Below are 19119 nucleotides of genomic sequence, written 5' to 3' on the forward strand. Positions count from 1 at the left end.
CGGGGCGAGGGGAGGTGCTGGAAACCCGAGAGCTGGATGGGCGAGTGCTCTCTCTGGGCGTGCTTTCTGCGCCTGGACCCTGGACGGTGGAGATTGACTGTGCAGAGCTCCAGAGAACACCGCTGGATTGCGATACACCTTCCCCAGACCCCCGCAACCTATCCATTCCTTCATTTGTAAGTCATCCACTAAATAAATCTTCCTTTTAACTACGTGGAGTGGCCTTTATAATTTTCCCCAATAACAAGGAAGTTTTCTTAATGGAGTTTTCTAGACGCACCTGGGCAGATGCATATACGAATGCACAGATATTGAGCAGAAAGCACAAGACCTCTGTGAGTCAAGACAAACAAAAGCCCAGTGATAGGTGGGTAAATAGTCTTATTCTTAGTTGAGATGTTATTGGCATTTGCTAGCTTCTGGGAAATGTAAAGTCAGTTTTCTTAATAGTGTGACCTTTAATGTATCAACCACACTCCTGGGTAATCCCTACACCTAAGCATAGTTGGCCAACTCAAACCTGGTTTGATAGGTTTCAAAGGGAGGAAGAAAGGACATGAAATTGTTTGAATAGGGAGGTGGATTTGGATCTCAGAAGAGTAGAGGGAAGTAGGGGTGAGTATTTATAAAATCCATTGGACAGAATTGTCAATGAAATAATAAAAATATTATTATGTAGCTTTCTTGAAGTCTAGAATTTCATCCACTACTGCCACTTACTGGTAGCAAAGAACGTTTTCTTAGCAGGTCCAGTTATACACTCTGGAAGTGATTATCCTGTTGTTATAGTTTATTCTTCTTCATTCTTCTGAGTGCTTGGTTTCACTCATAGACATGTACTTTTCTTTCCTTTATTTCAAAACAGTAGCTTTTATTAACCTGGAAGTTTTCCTATAACTTGATCCAATCTCATTCTATAAATGAATTTATTAGGACAACTTGCTGAAAATGTATAGAAGTTTCTATCTGTGAGATTATGGCCCTTTTTATACATCTAACAATATATTAACAATCTTTTGGAGATATGCATCTATTTCCCTGAAAATTTATGTCTTTTTTATGTGAATGTAAAGTTTTTACAGTGATTTTGTTGTTCAGGAGACATTAGTAAACATTTGGAAACATGTTCAATTGTCACTATTAGTACATAAAAAAAGATATAGGGAAAGGACAGGGGTTATTCCTAAGCATATTTCAATGAAAAAGACACCACTTTCTTGGGTTAGATTTTTTATTTTGTTTTTGTCAACTTCAAACAAATCTAGACATAGCTGGTAAGAGGAAATTTCAATTGACAAACTCCCTTCTTTAGATTCACATTTTAGCAAAGCTTTGGAAAATTTGCTTTATTAATATTTAATGTAAGAGGGTCAAGTGTACTGTAGGCACACAGTCCTGGGTTGTACAAAAAATTGAGTTGAGAAAGTCATGAGAGTGTATAAGTAAGCAACATTCTTTGGTGGTCTCCCCTACAAGTTCTTATCTTGAGTTCCTATCCTGACTTCCATTCATGATGGACTATAAGGTATAACATGAGATATACCCTTTCTTCCCCAAGGTGGTTTTGTTCATAATGTTTATCACAAAAATAGAAAGACAATCAGGACACCATACAAAAGGAATAATTATATAGCTCCAACCTCAACAGTGTTGTGGTTAAGCCTGTGGTTAGTCTAATAGCTACTACACTTTGTCATGAATATTTTGGACCTTGCGGTAGAAGTTTATGGTACTGCCACCCATGCTCTCGCCTGGAAAAGACTCTTTCAGTTCATTGTGTTTGTAATAATTCACAGCCTTGAAACAAAAGGAGTTGAGAATCATTTAAACTTTCTAATACAGAAAATCTTTTTCTTGTGTTTACTGTAGAAATTCAGCAGCCTGTGTAGAAATTATTACCTGTAGTTAGAATGAACTAAAATAATGACTTTCCCTGATGTTTTCAGAGCCATAGATTCAGAAGCTATGATATAGATATACATTGATCTTTGCGTTATGTCCAGTTGTGGTTTTCTGTGATAGTATCTAATTGTTGTAAAGAGAGGCTTTTTTGATGATATCTACAGATATCTGTGGTATAAGGAAAAGATTTAGAATATAATAAAACATTTATTGGTCTAGCAAAATGATGGTACTAAAATTCTTTTCTAATATCCACAACTTCACTAGATCCAGAAGCTAGGTTTTCTGTACCAAGCATGATATCCATACTATAATACTAGGAAGTCTGTGGTGAGACAGTATTTCCTGGAAATGGCTGCATAAACAAGACTAGAACAATGGCAATGGCAATTGATACGTTAATATGGAAGGAGGAAATATTCACAGATCTCATTCAGAGATGAAGAACTACAGACAACTAAGGACTTCTAGGAGAAGGAGAATTAGCCTTTCCCAGAAATGAGCACCCTTATTGATTGTCCAGTGATGAATGGTCAACCCTGAAAACATATGTACACAAACAACTAAAATGAACCTGATGTGGTATATTTATATATTTATGTATACACATACACACATATACATATATATGTAACAATAATGATCAATTTGTTTGGTTTGTTTGCTTGTTTTTTTTTTTTTATGAGTCCTCAATTATACACAGCTTATCACAGCAAATATTAGTAGGAACGATTCTACAAGTTAATTACATCGCTCATCACTTAAGCACCACTTGTGTGACCAAGTAAAACAGCTCTTCTCAGATTGCACATTTTGCTGATATAGTGGTTGGGGTGGTTTGAAAGAAAATGGCCCTCAAAGGGAGTGACACTACTAGGGGGTGTGGCTTTGTTGGAGTAGGTACAGCCTTGTTGGATGAAGTTTGTCACTGTGGAGGTGGGCTTTGAGGTCTCATATATGCTCAAACTGTACCCCCTTGAGATAGACCACTTCCTGCTGCCTGTACATTATGTAGAACTCTCAGCTATCTCTCTAGCACCATGTCTGTCTGCACACAGCCATGTCCCACCGTGATGATAATGGACTGAACCTCTGAACTGTAAGCCACCCAATTAAACGCTTTCCTTTAAAAGCAGCTGTTGCCATGGTGTTTCTTCATAGCAATAGAAATCCTAACTGAGACAGTGGTATAATGAAACACACAAATACAAACCCATTGAACTGCATAGCTTTGTGGCAAAAAATGTTACAGAGTAAGACACCAATTTCATTTTCGGCAAGACATGCCACTTAGCCAGTAGGTACTGGACTGTTTTTTGTTTGTTAGTTAGTTTTGCTTTTTAGTAATAAACTTCATACTTACAAGCCTGCTGTTTCCATTGTAACTTTTGCATTTTTTGACTATTTTATGAGATTAATAAAAACACAACAACAACAAAGCCGTGTGAGAATAATTTTTCCTCCTTTTTTTCATGTCTGAAATTTGAAACTCATGAGTACATATAATATTGTGACCACATGAAATATTATGGTCTTTATCATCTGTAGTCAAGTGTAGACACCAATATTTCTTTAATATTTTATTTTTATAATTTAAAATCTTAAAACTCAAATTTTGTTCATATTTAGATTACTTTTTTCATTTCTCGGGCATATCTTCAGTATATACATATAACTGTCATCTTAATAAAAATGTTATTCAACTGAATGTACAGTGATACCTTTAAAGGAAATTAATCAGTGAATGCTAAACTGATAGATTTTTTCCCCTTACATAATGACCAAGCAGAGATAATAACACTAATATAATATTTACATAACTAAATATGCAAAGATGCAAGTGTAAGAAGTACTTTCCTAAATACATATTGGCAATTCTGAGCCTAATTGAGTCATCATTGTAAGTACATTACTTTATCAATGCCCTTATCTAGCAAATCCCCTGGACAGAAGATAAATCAAAATAGCCAGGCAAGAAATATTGTTAATGATTCATGATGTTCATGATATAATGCATCTCAATTCAGGAAATTATTCTGCTCTCCAGTGACTGTTTAATCACATACCAATTGTTTCTGAACCAATACTAAACAGTATCCAAAGACAATTAGCATCCTCCAAAATGTAGACATTGCACAAATGTGTACAATAGAGAAGAAATGCATTTATAAAGCATTATCTTTTTAGTCACTTACTTTTTAATTAAAAATAGATTCTTCTCTCATATAATATACCCAGACTACAGTTTCTCCTCCCTCTACTCCTCCCAGCTCCCCCCGCACCTCCCCTCAGCCCCAGATGCACACCCCTCCATTTCCCTTTGGAAAGGAGAAAGTCTCCAAGAAACAACCAAACATGACCAAATAAGATACAATAAGACAAGGCGAAAGCCCCCATCTCAAGGCTGGACAAGGAACGGAAGGAAAAGAGCCCCAAGAGCAGGAAAAAGTGTTGGCGATACACCTGCTTCCACTGCTAGGAGTCCCATAAAACCACCAAGCTAACAGCTGTAACATTTGTGCAGAAGAGGTGGTGCAGACCCCTGCAGGCCCTGTGCTTGCCCCTTCAGTCTCTGTGAGCCAAAATGAACCTTAGCACTGTCTTTTTATATACTATTCCACTAAACAAAATATATTGAAAGTGTCTCTTTTTCCTTGAGATTCCAGGTACTTGAATCTTTCGTAGGTTTTGTTGTTGTTGTTTTTAACTAAAGAACATTCATCTTTAAATCACATTTGCTTTTTCCATTGTGGCTTTCATTTCTAAAGTTAAAAACAATAATACAATTCATTTATCCAGTTTCATTCTGCCACAGAAATTCTTTGAAGTGCTTCTGTCTTATTTCATTAGAAATTCCACAGGTAATTTTTTACATTATGCATTAATATTCCACTCAAGTGGAGAATTAACTGTCTTGACACTAAATTTATCTCTATCCAGATTAAATGTGGATTGCTGTTCATGGAGTTTGGAGGGTCTCCTATAAAACATTCCAGAATTCTGATTACAGCAGTATTTAGTCATGTTCAAGCTGTGTGAGCTGAACAGAAGCAATCCACCGCTAATACAATGTATTAGAGGTGTTTTATTATTCCTTAGAATCAAATGCAAATATTATTAGATGTAATTTATTGTCTTCCTAAAACTCTATGTATTTCATGTTCTTATTACTGTGTTTACTAGTTAGTATAAAAAATTTATTAATTTATTACTGAAAACTGACATCATAACTAAGTGAAGGAGGCCAGTTCTGCTTCTCTTCATGTTGGTTTCCAGCTTCTGTGTGTCTATGAACACAAGAACATGAGCTGTAATGATGATAGTTTTTATGAATTATGAACCTTATAGTTGTATTTACCATTAGTTTTGTAATCTTTGTGTACATGTTGATATTTGATCTATCAGCCATTTGTGGCATAGTCCATATACCTCCTTGACTTCCAGCATGCCTCATCTTAACAAATGTGCCATCCCTAAACTAGGGAAGCTTCATAGTCATGCAATTACCAATCTGCCAGTTGTTCAATGAAGAGGATGACTATCAGATTATAAGACTATAAGAGGCAGGAGACAAATCATATTGGTGAATTACAGGGTTGTTTGAAGACTAGTGCATTCAGGAAGATTTGTGCACTGCTGTATTTGAAAAATCATTTTACTGGAAAGGGAGTGATTGTGAGTAATATATAGAATTACCTCCTGTTAGGAATAATGAATGGGGGACCCCTATTGCTACATGTCAGGATGTCAATTCATACATTGTCATTTTAGGCACATACATGTTCATGTCACCTACAGCTTCAATGATTTTTTTATAGGAATTTCACAGTAGTGAGATGCACCCAATAACGAACATGAAAATGCAATGAGATTTGCTTATTTTATTTATATTGTTTTAACCATCAAAAGAAGAAGACTCAGGGATATATCACAGGGTGCTAATGGACAGCACTGATGATGCTTGCACAGAATCTTTTTAATCATATTTATTCAGTAAAATCTCCCACAACTTCTATATTCATATATAGGTGTTATATATATATGGTGTGTTCATTTATGCATCTTTCTACACTATTATTTTCTTCTATAGTTAAGCTAAGCAATTTTACCTTCTTATAAGCAATTCTGGTCAAGAAGCATCCTTAAAATTCTATTCGGTAATGTATTTTATTTGCAGTTCAATTCCTAGAGTAGCATAAAAAGGAGGAATTATATCAACAGCAGCTTCATTTAACTCTCTTTTCATAACAGCTTTGGTTCAAGGCTTCTCAACTCCAGATTACTGGAGCTGTATGGATTGTTGACCGTGGCAGTATTTCTTAAGAAATGACATTATAATCAGCATCGTAAGGTGTATTTCTTTAAAAAATATTTTAATATGTTTAATTGTGTGTGTATCAGATAGATAGGTAGAGAGATAGACAGATAGGTAGGCAGATGACAAATAGACAGATTGATAGATGGATTGATGATAGATAGATAGATAGATAGATAGATAGATAGACAGATAGATAGATAGTGTGTATGTACACATGTGACTGCAGTTGCCTGCAGAGTCCTAAGGTCAGAAGCTATAGCTGAAGTTGAAGTATGTTGTGAGCCACTTGACATAGCTTCAGGGAACCAAACTCTGGTTCTCTGAAAAAGCTGTAGCAGCTTTAAACTGCTGAAGCATTTATTCAGCCCCACAGGAGGACTTTCACAATTCCAAAATCAGCACCCAAGTTACATAGACACCATTGGAGTACATATCACTTTAATGTTGACCAAGCTACATAACACTAGTACTCTGAGATGCTAGAGGCCATGAAAATCGCCAGTGTCTTATACAGAAACAAGAATCAGACTCGACAACATTAAAGCCAATAGACCCTGGAGCAGCCAAAATTTACTTCAAATGTACATATACATGCATATACATTCATATTCATATGTGTATACATATACAAATAGGTGTAAGCATATGAATATGTATATGCATGCATATGTACATGTGTACACATGCATGCATGTATGTTACATGTACATGCATACATATCCGTGTGTGAGCATGCATAATACAGACACATATATGTGTACATGTGCATACACACACGTGCACACCCACATCCAGACACACACACACACACACACACACACACACACACACACACACACACACACAGATATTCCTGCAAAAGCTTTTAAATCCACACTATAAGGATTGAATGTTTGAGGTACTGTGTAAAATTTTTTTAGGTGGAGTAAATTTATTATTTAAAAAGTTGCAGTTTTTTTTAACATTGTCACATTAAGTGACTTCTGTGAAATATTAAGTAACTTTGTTAGGTTACTAGAAAAAGACTTATGAAATTCTTCCCTGGGCAACCTGGCTTTCAGAGGCCTTCTGACAATGTGGTGATTTTTTTCAGTGTCATAGTGAGATTCATACTGAGAAGGCTTGTACAAAAATGCAATGTAATCCTATAACCTTTGGATTGTTATATTATTACATAATTACATGTTATGTGTATATTACATAAAACCATGATTTTTTAAAGTTCATCTCATGGTATGCATTTCAAAGACTTGAATAGAAATTTATCTTGAAAAACACAAAAGTAGGAAGAAATAGTAATTTTACAACCCAACATAATGAATTTTCAAAATGTCATTTTTGTATCATAAGAGTTAAATCAGTAATAACTGTCAATTGAATCAATCATTTATCTTTTGAACCAATGAATTTCTCTTAATTTGTATCTTGAACTTCTGAGAAGAGCAAAATGTATATTTCTGTATACTGTGGAAAAATTTTCTTCATATATAGGTAACTGAACACATCAAAATCCTTGTCTGCCATTTGTATTGGCCTGGCAACAATCACTGACATGAATCCATGGTGCAAAAATGCGTGAAAATTATTTCACCTACCTGGTAGTTTTAGTCTCCTCAGCTGTTGAAACAGTCCGCAAGGCTGTTATTAGTGACAACCATCACAAGGAACTTTATGGTTCCCTGAAACAGTTAATGGTTTTGTTGACATTCTAAATATATAACATGAGCTCTACTTTTGGTAGCCCTTAACAGGCGAGAGAGAAATAATATACCTCAAAGTATGAGAAAGACTTTCTGCTTACACTTCAGACTAAGGCAGACCACAAGTAGATCAACTCTGGTAGGAAGAAGTAAAAGATTCCCATGTCTTCAATCAACAATTATGAAATCTTGGACACTACATTTGTGACTTAATTTCTATGTACTTTCCACGTTTCAGCTCCTTGATTCTGGGTTGCCATGCATGCCTCTAGTTAGACTCCATTTCTTCATTTCTGCTTATTTTGGAATTCCTGCAGAATGAAACTTTGGTGTCAGAGCTCACCATATTTTCTGAAACACTGCCTGCTCCTGTGCTTGTGAAAATCTCCCCCTGCGTTTAATCTTCCACTCATCTTCCTGCATGATCTTCCCTATGCCCATCACATTCTTAAGCTTCTGTTTTCCTGAACCATTTGCTGCTCTTGAATTAAAAATATCTTACTCTGGTAGGCCTTTTTGGCATTCTCCTAGTCTGTCTTCTACATGATGTTTACTCTATCTGCTCTTTATCTGAATACTTCTCAAATGACTTTAACATGTTTAATTGACTTCCTGAAAGTCTGTCCTGACCACACACAGGCTATCTGAACCAGTGCAATTATCTTGATCGAAATACTTAGTTGCATTTAGAATTCTGCAGAGTGTAATTGTTTGCTTTGCTTTGACTTCATTTTTTTTTCCAACCAGGGTATGGCACTTGGAATAAATATAATAAATTAATATAATGTCAAGATTTAGATGACAATCTTAATGTCTTAGTCATCTAAGAACCAGATTCAAGTTGTTCACGAAGTAATAAATGACTCTGGACCTGAGTTCACAGGAGGTGCCTCCTCCCAGCCAGCTCACTGGATACTTAGGTTGACAGATTTAGAGTAAGCATTAAAACTTCTGAAGCAGCTAAAGTTAGAGTGCTGGAAAGGAGATGGAAAACCTGGGGCATATCTTAGCTAAGATTTTACAGCATATTCTGTCAGAGATAGCCCGAGAAGGTGCATCTATATGAGGCCCTGCTTATCGTTCTTTTCTCCCATAAAATCATCATCCTACCTTTATGACTAATTCCCAGGGGTGTAGGATGTTCATGTGTTCATTTTGACTATCTATAAATTGATACTTCTTGAATGGAGACACTCTAAATCCAAAGCATATTTTATCATTAGCCCTGATGCCCTACCACAGTCCAATCTATTTTATCCTGCACTACCAAACAGCTGCTGGCACCCACCAAGAGCATCTGGTTCCATTTCCTGTTGGCAAGGGCCCCATTAGCAGTAAAACAGCTAATGCCTTTTAGATGGCCTCATGATTATAGTTTTTATTGGTACCCCAGGTAATTGAGTTAATAAATTTAATTGCTAGTGCTGACACTTCCTCAACCCTCCTCCTCTCCTTAACATCTTTCCCAGCTACTCTCAGAAAAAAAAAATGGAGAGAGAGGGAAATTCAGAGAAACCATTAATAAGAATATGCATCTAATGAGACAGATGACCTCACAAAACACTTCTGAATGACTTGAAAATGTCACTGGGCCCACCCCAGTTTGTTTATGGCAGCATGTGGTACCATGACTCACGATTACTACCCTGATCCTTTCAAGATAATTTATAGAACCGTGCACATGACACTGAGCAATACCTAGAGTGTACAGTGTGCTGTCACAAAAGTTTCCAAGGCAGTATTTATAGCTACATAGGAGAATGTGGGCACAGGTTCCTGCGTTTCTCAACGAATAATTCATATACTACACTGTAAATCACAGTGAAATATTACATATTACACAATAAAACCACAGCAGAGAAGCGACCATTGATAACTGAAATCTTCTCTTGGGAGACATTTTTAAGATTTTGCTGAAAGAAAAACAGATCTTGAACTATAATGCATATTTCTCTCACGATGGCAGTATCCTCGATGTCTCTCTTTTTGTTTGGTTTGGTTTGGTTTGTTACTCCATGAAACTTCCCACTGGGTAATGCCATATGCCACATTACTTCTGCAACACCAGATTAAACCCTTCATTGAAATATTGTAAAACATCAAAAAAAAAATGCACTCAATTGCTGAATTACGAGAGCTTAGTGAAAACACCAAGGGCTCAGACATTCAGTGTCACAATTTATATCAGCCAACAAACATGCATTATCCAGATTGCTTTCATGCCTGACTCTAGCTCGATGACCGCTTAAATTCCTTCCAATGATCACCAGGCTCCCGTCTCTCGACTCACTCTTTTTTTTTTTCCTTACTTAGTTTTTATTCATAATCATAAACTTAACTCTGCAATCCAGCTAGACTTGGGAGGGGAATGAGGAGAATATGGAACCCAGAGAACTTCAGTGAGAGCGGAGATTACAGAGTACTGCGAGCAGATGGGGTGGGGGTGCTCTCCTGAGCTACAGAAGGAACGGTCTGGTGGGTAAGAAGCCCGCAAGTCGAAAGAATGAGAGTTGTCCACAGTCGGAAATGGTGATCTTCTTGCTGGTCTTGCCATTTCTGGACCCAAAAACACTCTGTGGCTTCCACGATGTCCATGCCTTCTTTCACCTTCCCGAGGATCCCTTGTTTGCCATCCAGCCACTCAGTCTTGGCTGTGCAGATGAAAAACTGGGAACCATTTGTGTTTGGTCCAGTATTTGCCATGGACAGGATGCCAGGACCTGTATGCTTCAGGACGAAGTTCTCATCCTCAAATTTCTCTCTGTAGATAGATTTGCCGCCTGTGCCATTATGGCGTGTGAACTCACCACCCTGGCACATGAATCCTGGGATAATCCTGTGAAAGGAGGAACCCTTATATCCAAATCCTTTCTCTCCAGTGCTCAGGGCGCGGAAGTTTTCTGCTGTCTTTGGAACTTTGTCTGCAAATAAGTCGAAGGAGACGCGGCCCAAGGGCTCGCCATCGGCCGTGATGTCGAAGAACACTGTGGGGTTGACCATGGCTGCAGCAAGCGGCGACAGGGGACAGCGGAGTCTGCAAAGCCCTGGCTCACTCTTTTGTATAGTTGTCTGTCACTGTTGAAAACATCAACTCATATCAGAATTGGATGTGATATCCTACAGAGAACCAATCAGTAATCAATCAGTCATTTTCATAACTGTTTCAAAATATTATTATGTTTAATTCTCACATCCCATAATAAGACATTGATTGTCAACTGGGGGAGGTTCCTCCTATAGCTTATTTGGCAATGCCTGGTGACATTTTTGGTTTGTGATAGAGCCACTCTGGCAACTAGTGAAGTGTTCTGAGGACATTGTGGAGTGCTGAGCACATTACAAAGAACAAGAAACCCCATTGCAAAGAGAAAAAAAAATTATACAGACTTTATGAACAATCACAATCAGAAACCCTACCAAAAGACACCATTTTTTCTGTTATTTATAAAAGAGGAAACAGAGGCTTAGAGGCAAAAGAGCTTACCAGAGTCTCACAAGGACTGTAAAGAACAGGTCATGAATATATGCTCAGTTTATCTGACACTAACATCTATCATCTTCCTACAGGGCAATCTAGGTTCCAGGAGCTTTTAGAAACTAGAAAATTATGCGGAATTACCAATGCAAAGTGCTTTAAGTGCTATATATCCCAAATCAGGCCATATTAAGAGAACTTTATTTGCAGCAATCATGGTAAAAAGAAGAAGAGGAGGAGGAAGAGAAAGAGGAGGAAGAAGAAAAGAAATCAGTGCTATTAACTCTTGAGTCATCTCTACAGGCTCCTATTAATTTTAAAAACAAATAACAAGAAATTTTGTTAGAATTTCATTTACATGTTTTTCCTAGAGTTTAAAAAATATGGTCATGCCGTGAGTGTGCCTAAATTTAAAAGGAAGCAAAATGTTTCACCTTTCTTCAGAGTTAAGTTATTCAAACACTGTAGTTCACTTGGATTAGGAAACTCATGGTAGAATTACATAGAGGACAGGACTAAATCAGCTGAGTAATAGGCCTGAATCAGGGGGCACAGGAAGATAAGAAAATAACACCACTCAAAGCAAAGTCTGTTAAAATCAAAGACCAAGGCTAAGCCGGAGTTCTGTGTAGCAATGTGAATCCCAGAAAATAAGCTAGATTAAAAATACCAAATAGGAGGTGAAAACTAATGACTAAAATTCACAAATTGAGACCACTGCAATTAGAGTCAGACAAATGTCTGGAATAAAGTCAGATGCATGGAAATGATGGACAGGACAAAGAGAACCATGAAATACTGAAGCTGGAGAAACTTGAAGAAGCTTTGTCCAAACTGCAAAGACACAGGGTCAGTGTTCTTCCATGCTGTACTGTCTACAACTGGCTGGCATGGAGTACAAGCACTTTCCTCCATTTTGATCCAGTGCCTTAAGCAAAAGATAAAAAATATTCAGATATTTTTCTAAACTAACTATGTAAAGACTTGAGTTCTTCTTTAGTTGCTCATAGTTACTATGGAATTCTATCAGGTGATCCTCAATCTCATACCTATGTAAATGTAACTGATTATGATACTCAATTGAGGTTTTTTGTTTGCTTGTTTTGAAAATGTAAGCTTAGTGTTCAAATCTCTTAGCTATTGCAATGGTTCCCACATTGTGATGAATGTGCTCTCATACTCTTTCACTTGATAAGCATTTTCTGGTCCCTGGCCACAGGCCACCAGGTAACTGGGCATGCTCTGCTGCCACCTAGAGGCAAAAGTTAATATAACTTACCGGCTACAGGATGTTCCACCATGCTAATTAAGGTGTCCTATATATGAACTTGTTTAATTTTCAGCCAACATTACCTAATATTTTAGGTAAAGAGACAATGCTTTTCGTCAATGCTGTTTTAACTGCTGGTTACGGTCTTTTACCCTTTACCTGACCTTCATTTTCCAAAGAAGTTAGAAATTTTTTTTTTAATGTAGTAAAATTTATTTATCTTTTTTTTTTTTTTTTGGTTTTACAATCCAACCACAGTTTCCCTTCCCTCCCCTTCTCCCAGTCCTCCATACACTCCTCCTCCTCCTTTTCTCTTCATAAAAGGGCAGGTCCCTCATGGATATCAACCAGTCATGGTATATCAAGTTGCAGAGAGGCTAGGCACCTCCTTTCCTATTAAGGTTGGATGAGACAATCCAGTAAGAGGAAAGGATCTCAAAAGCAGTCAACAGAGTCAGAGACAACCCCTGTTCTCACTGTTATGAGTCCCACAAGAAGACCAGGCTATACATACATGCAGAGAGCCGAGATCAGTTCCATGCAGGCTCCTTGGTTGTCAATTCAGTCTCTGTGAAGCCCTATGAGCCCAAGTTATTTGGTTCTGTGGGTTTTATTGTGGTGTTCTTGACCCTTTGTCTCTTACAATTCTCCCTCCCCTTCTTCTGGAGGATTCCTTAAGATCAGCCCAATGTTTGAGTTTGGGTCTCTGCATCTGTTTGCATTGGTTGTGGAGTGAAGCTTTTCTGATGACAATTGGGCTAGATAATGATCTATGAGTACAGCAGAATATCATTAGGAATCAATTCATTGACTTTTTTTTTTTTTTATTTGCCAGTCATGTTTGGTACTATCCTAGGCCTCTAGACTGTCCAACATCTCTGAGTTCTGGCTCTCCAGGCAGTGTCAGGGGTAAGTTCCCTCTCATGGTATGGTTCTTAAGCTGTACCAATCATTGGTTGTTCACTCTCACAATTTCAGTGCCATCTTTATCCCAGTACATTTTTAGGCAGGACAAATTGTAGGTCGAAGGGTTTGTGGCTTGGCTGTTTTCCCAATCCCTCCATTGGAAGATCTGCCTTGTTATAAGAGATGGCCAGTTCAGGCTCTGCATCCCCCATTCTACGAGTCGTAGTTGGGGTCACCCTCATAGATTTCTGGAAGTTTCCATTGTGCTAGATTTCTAGCTCTTCCCAGAGATGTCCCTCAATTCCAATAGTTGACAAGAAGAAAAGGCAAGAAGATCCGTATTTATCACCTTGCACAAAAGTAAAGTCTAAGTGGATCAAAGACCTCAACATGAACCAGATACACTGAACCTGGTAGAAGAGAAAGTGGGGAATAGCCTTGAATGCATTGGCACAAGAGACAACTTCCTGGACAAGACACTAATTTCACAGGCACTAAGACTGATGATTAACAAACGGGACCTCATGAAACTGAAAAGCTTCTGTAAAGTAAAGGACACCATCAATAGGACAAAGTGGCAGCCTACAAAATGGGAAAAGATCTTCACCTACCCTACTTCTGACAAAGGGCTGATACCCAAAAACTCAAGAAAATAGATATAAAAAAACCCAAATAATCTAATTAAAATATGGTGTACAGATATACCAGAAAAGTCTGAACAAAAGAATTTCAAATGGTCATGAAGTATTTAAAGAAATATTCAACATCCTTAGCCATCAGGAAAATGCAAATCAAAATGACTCTGAGTTCCAATCTTACACCTCTCAGAAGGACTAAGATAAAAAACACGAGTGACAGCTCATTCTAGAAAGGATATGGAGGAAGGGGGGAAACACCCCTCTATTACTGGTGGGAGTGAAAACTTCTACAAATGTTTTGGAAATCAATATGGTGGTTTCTCAGAGAATTGGGACTAGATATACCTTAATGCCTAGCTATACTACTACTGGGCATATACCCAAAGGATCCTCAATCATACCACCAGGAAACTTGTTCATCTATGTTCATAGAAGCTTTATTATTTATGATTAATATCCAGAAACTGGAAACAACCTAGATGTCCATTAACTGAATAATGGATAAAAAATGCGGTACATTTACACAGTGGAGTATATTCGGGTATCAAAAACAATGACATCATGAAATTTGAAGGCAGACGGATGGATGGAACTAGAAAAGTTCATCCTGAGTGAGGTAGCCCAGACCCAGAAGGATAAACATGGTATGTACTCACTTATATGTAGATGTTAGCCATAAAAACAACCATGCTACAATCTACAGACTCAGAGAATCTAAGTAACAAGGAGGACTCAAGGGGGTAGCATGAATCTCACTATGAAGGGGAAATAGAGAAAACATCACTGGTGGATTGGGGAAGGGTTCCAGATAGGGGTGAGGTAGCCATGGGAACAGGGGGGATCAGGTCGGGGGACGGTGGAGGGAGAGAGAATCTAGAAATTTCTATAACCTCAGGTACTTTTATACCACAAGATCATGAAGAATTTCCAATGACAGATAGATGGTAGATATACAAAATGGTTTTCCACAGTTTGTCTTTAGTACTATAGTTTAAGTAGTTCTGAAAGAAATACGTATTCATCCATTTCTATGCTTTCACCAACTTGGTTATGAAATGTTTTACTAAATCTTATTTACCCACAAAGCTTATGTGTCAACAGTATAAAGAGAAGAAAATGTAACCATATTTAACCAAGTCATCATAATAGTAGACAATATTTATTTTATATTACTTTAGGGGCAATAATAGAATTAAAAACAACAGGAGATAATGGAGTAGTAATCTCTCTCTCTTTTCTTATCTCCTCTCCCTCTTTATCTCTCTGTTTTTCTAATACTTCATCTTTCTTTTCTAAGAATGGATACACACAAACAAACATGAAATATGATGAAATGTAAGATGGCTGGTTGTTGAAGAAAATAATTCAATGGGTTTTGGGCATAACTTTTCATATCTTCCTTCTTTACTTGAAATATAGCAGAAGCAAGAAATGGAAATATACTTGTGGTTTTAAAATTGTTATTAATAGATCATTTAAAAACATATTTCATGCAATGTTTAAACCTATATTTGACAAAACCTTAGTTTCCAACTTCAACCTTGTTCAGACTGCTGGGTAATTCTCTGGAACAGTGGGCATATCTCAAAGCACAAAGGACAATTTGTTCTATGGTAGGAATTGGGACAGCCCATCACAAGTTATTTGCTCCATCATTTTGAGGAGAATGTCTTTCCTCTGGTGTTCACCCATGAAAACTGGAGAAACAGTAGGCACCTCCTTATTGTCACTAAGCTGCCTGAAGTCTAACTCATATAACACTGTACAATGGAATCTTTAATATCTAAGGCTGCTTGTCTGGATCCACTCCTTGTTTTAGAGGGAGTTAGACAATCTACCATACTTAGGGGCAATAAGCCTTTGGGCTTGAGAACAGTCGATTGAGCACTTTGCTGTTTAGTTACTTCCATTTCCGTGAAGTCTTTTAAAATGCACGATTTTGTATATATTTTGTTAGGGATGTGACAACTCAATATCAAACAGCATAGAATTTGTCAGTAAGAGGGCAAGATGAAAAGCAGAGCAAATACTCTAAGTCAACCACAGCTCATACTTTTCGCCAGACATATTACTCTTCAATTTAGAACAGAGCAATGCATCATAACATCTAATCTTTGATTGAAAGAGAAGTCCCTGTAGGTGTCCACCAGGAGAATGCTCTGCAGATTGTTCTTTGACTTTATGATAAAGCAATTCATTCTAAGGTTAATTTCCATTTTTCTTCTTAGAGCATCTCCATTAAAAAAAAAGAAACATGATTTCAATGAAAAATAAAGCATACAAACTTACCTATATACTCCCAAACCAATGCCAGCTTCAAAAAAAAAATGTAGAGGAAGAACACTCTAACTTTGTTTTGGTCTCTGATTTCTTGGCCAGCTCCTCATTTGAGTAATAGCTGGAAAAATAAATGTGTGTGTATATATGGAAAACAATAAATTCTGCTTTATCAAAATTAGAAATTATTCTCTGAGGAGGACTTTTAAAAAATCTTTCATCAAAAGGATCCTAATATGATACAGCAATTCATTTTTGGTAAGAATGTATAATGGCATAATAATAACCTTCCCTTCTCCATTTTAGTCTGAGTGTACACTACTTATTAGACTAATAGTGAAAATTGCGCTGACTTTGGAGAAGTCCTTTAGATTAGATTGGCCTTGTATTAAAATTCATGCTTCTGGCTGTCTATAAAACAAATCATTTCTATTTGAATGTATTACTGTTTATTAACAATGCTTGTGCCTCTTGTGTAACGGTGAATTACAGGAATCCGAATGTGTCCATATGTATAGAGCCGTAAGCCCTTTTTTTCTTTAACTTTTAGAAGGACAATTTCTGCTACTGCTTCAAACATTTCACCATCCTCATAGCATACCAAAATCGATATATTTTGCAGACTAAAAATTCTAGAAGAAACAGAAAACCCAGTTTTATCTGAGAAGCCTAAGCATGCATTAAGTTCTTGAACATAACCTCAGCATTGGCATATGCTGCTAAAAATGTATCCAAATGACAATGTGAAATACATCAAGAGTTACAGAGTGAATCATCACTTTGATGTATTTTACCCCTTAGGTGTAAAACTTTCAAGAGTTATTTGATATAAAGCTCTTTGGATAGAAAAAGCTCACATATATTCTCTATCATTAAAAAAAAAGAGCACTGTGTCTACCAGAGTAAGAGAAGTGCTATGACATAGCTTATAGTGTAAACCAGAAGCCTCCAGGAACACAGGAAAGCTAAAAGAGCTAACTGGTAGTTCCATATGTTTTAGTGTCTAGATATTTCATACTACAGATAAATTAATTGTTTGTCCAAGGTCATAGTACTTATAAATGGGAGGAGAGTATAAGAACTCAAATCTGTAACTCTTATGCTAATGTTCATTCAACAATTCCTTCTTACTTTACTGCTTCTTTATTGCCATAGAATTATATTATGAAATTACAGCTACTAATTCCTAGTTATTGCTTGCCTCACATAAAACAACACAAACTTGGGAGTTTGTAATTCTGGTGGGTCAAGAGTTCAAACATAGTGTACACAAGGACATTTACTCACAGTCTTACCAGGATGGAATCAAAGAATGGGTTGTGGCTGGAATTCTTAGCAAAACTACTTGGGATTTTTTCTAATCTTCTTTAGATGGTTATCATTATTCATGTCCTTAACTCTAGGGGAAGGGGCTTAATTTTACTGCCTTCTGGTTGCCTAATGTCATTCTTAGCAACTACAGACCCTTGCATTCCCTTACTACACCTCTGCATAGTTGGTTCAAATCAGTGTTATGTAGTCCTGACAGCCCTTAGCCCTCAGAAAGTGTGCTAGTTGAAGGTCCAGGCTGTGCCCTCTCTATCTAGTGATTCTCTCACGTAGTATGATTGTGGTGATATATTGTGTACCCTAATAAAATTTGCCTGAAGATCAGAGAGACAAAGAAACAAGCCACTGCCCCCATTTTACCTCTAGACTTCTCAGCCTGAAGAGCCTTTAGTTCCTGTCTCCTCCTTCCTTATATACCTTTCTCTGCCCAGCCATTAAAGGCATGTGTGCTTCACAAGTACTGGGATGAAAGGTGTGTGCCACCACTGCCTGGCTCTGTTTCTCTCCTAGACTGAATCAATCTCATGTAGTCCAGGGTGGCTTTGAACTCACAGAAATCCAGATAGATCTGTGCCTACCGAGTGGTAGGATTAAAGCTGTGTGCCACCCGTTCCTGGCCTCTATGTTTAATCTAGTGGCTTATTCTGTTCTCTGATCTTCAGGCAAATTTTATTAGGTACACAATATATCACCACATTATGATCTCCACCTCAGTCTCTTCACGGCTCTCTTTAAGCCCAGTACACAATGAACCATTAAAGTGAAGTAGAGCAGGGTTCATGAAAAACGCCTAAAGCCAGAGTCACCATGAAAACTCTCTTCTTCTCATCCTTTTATTTAATAAAACTGAAACAAAAAAGCCAGAAAATTACATTTACAACATATTTTTGGACAAGACAAAATTTTAGAAATAGAGATTAGTGATTGCAAGGAACCAAGGGGGAAATAGGAATGAAAGGAGCAGGTTGTGGATGGTAACAGAAAGAGAGATATTTGTGTTGAAATTGTTCAGCGTTTTGACTTTATGAAGACATAGAAATATAGACAAGAGGAACATACGTATAATCAAGTGCATATAAGAGTTAATACTCATCATCAACTTGCTCAGGTACACACTTATCATGAATTGCATATCTGTGTGACTGTGAGGGTCTTTCCAGCAAGGCTTTAACTGAGAAAGAAAAGACCCATCCGAGGAACTGAATAAAAAGAAGAAAGAGTGCAGAGTACCAGTCTTCATCACTCTCTCCTTCTTAACTGAAGATACAATATGACAAACTGCCACCAAGAATTTATAACCATAA

The 19119-nt window shown here is 37.3% G+C and overlaps 1 pseudogene; it reads right to left on the reverse strand.

Moving 5' to 3' along the window:
• Positions 1–10224: 10224 nt before the first annotated feature.
• Positions 10225–10938, reverse strand: LOC114699797 (annotated as a pseudogene).
• Between the last annotated feature and the right edge of the window lie 8181 nt (positions 10939–19119).

Source organism: Peromyscus leucopus, chromosome 13, assembly GCF_004664715.2.
Source record: "Peromyscus leucopus breed LL Stock chromosome 13, UCI_PerLeu_2.1, whole genome shotgun sequence".
Taxonomy (NCBI): domain Eukaryota; kingdom Metazoa; phylum Chordata; class Mammalia; order Rodentia; family Cricetidae; genus Peromyscus; species Peromyscus leucopus.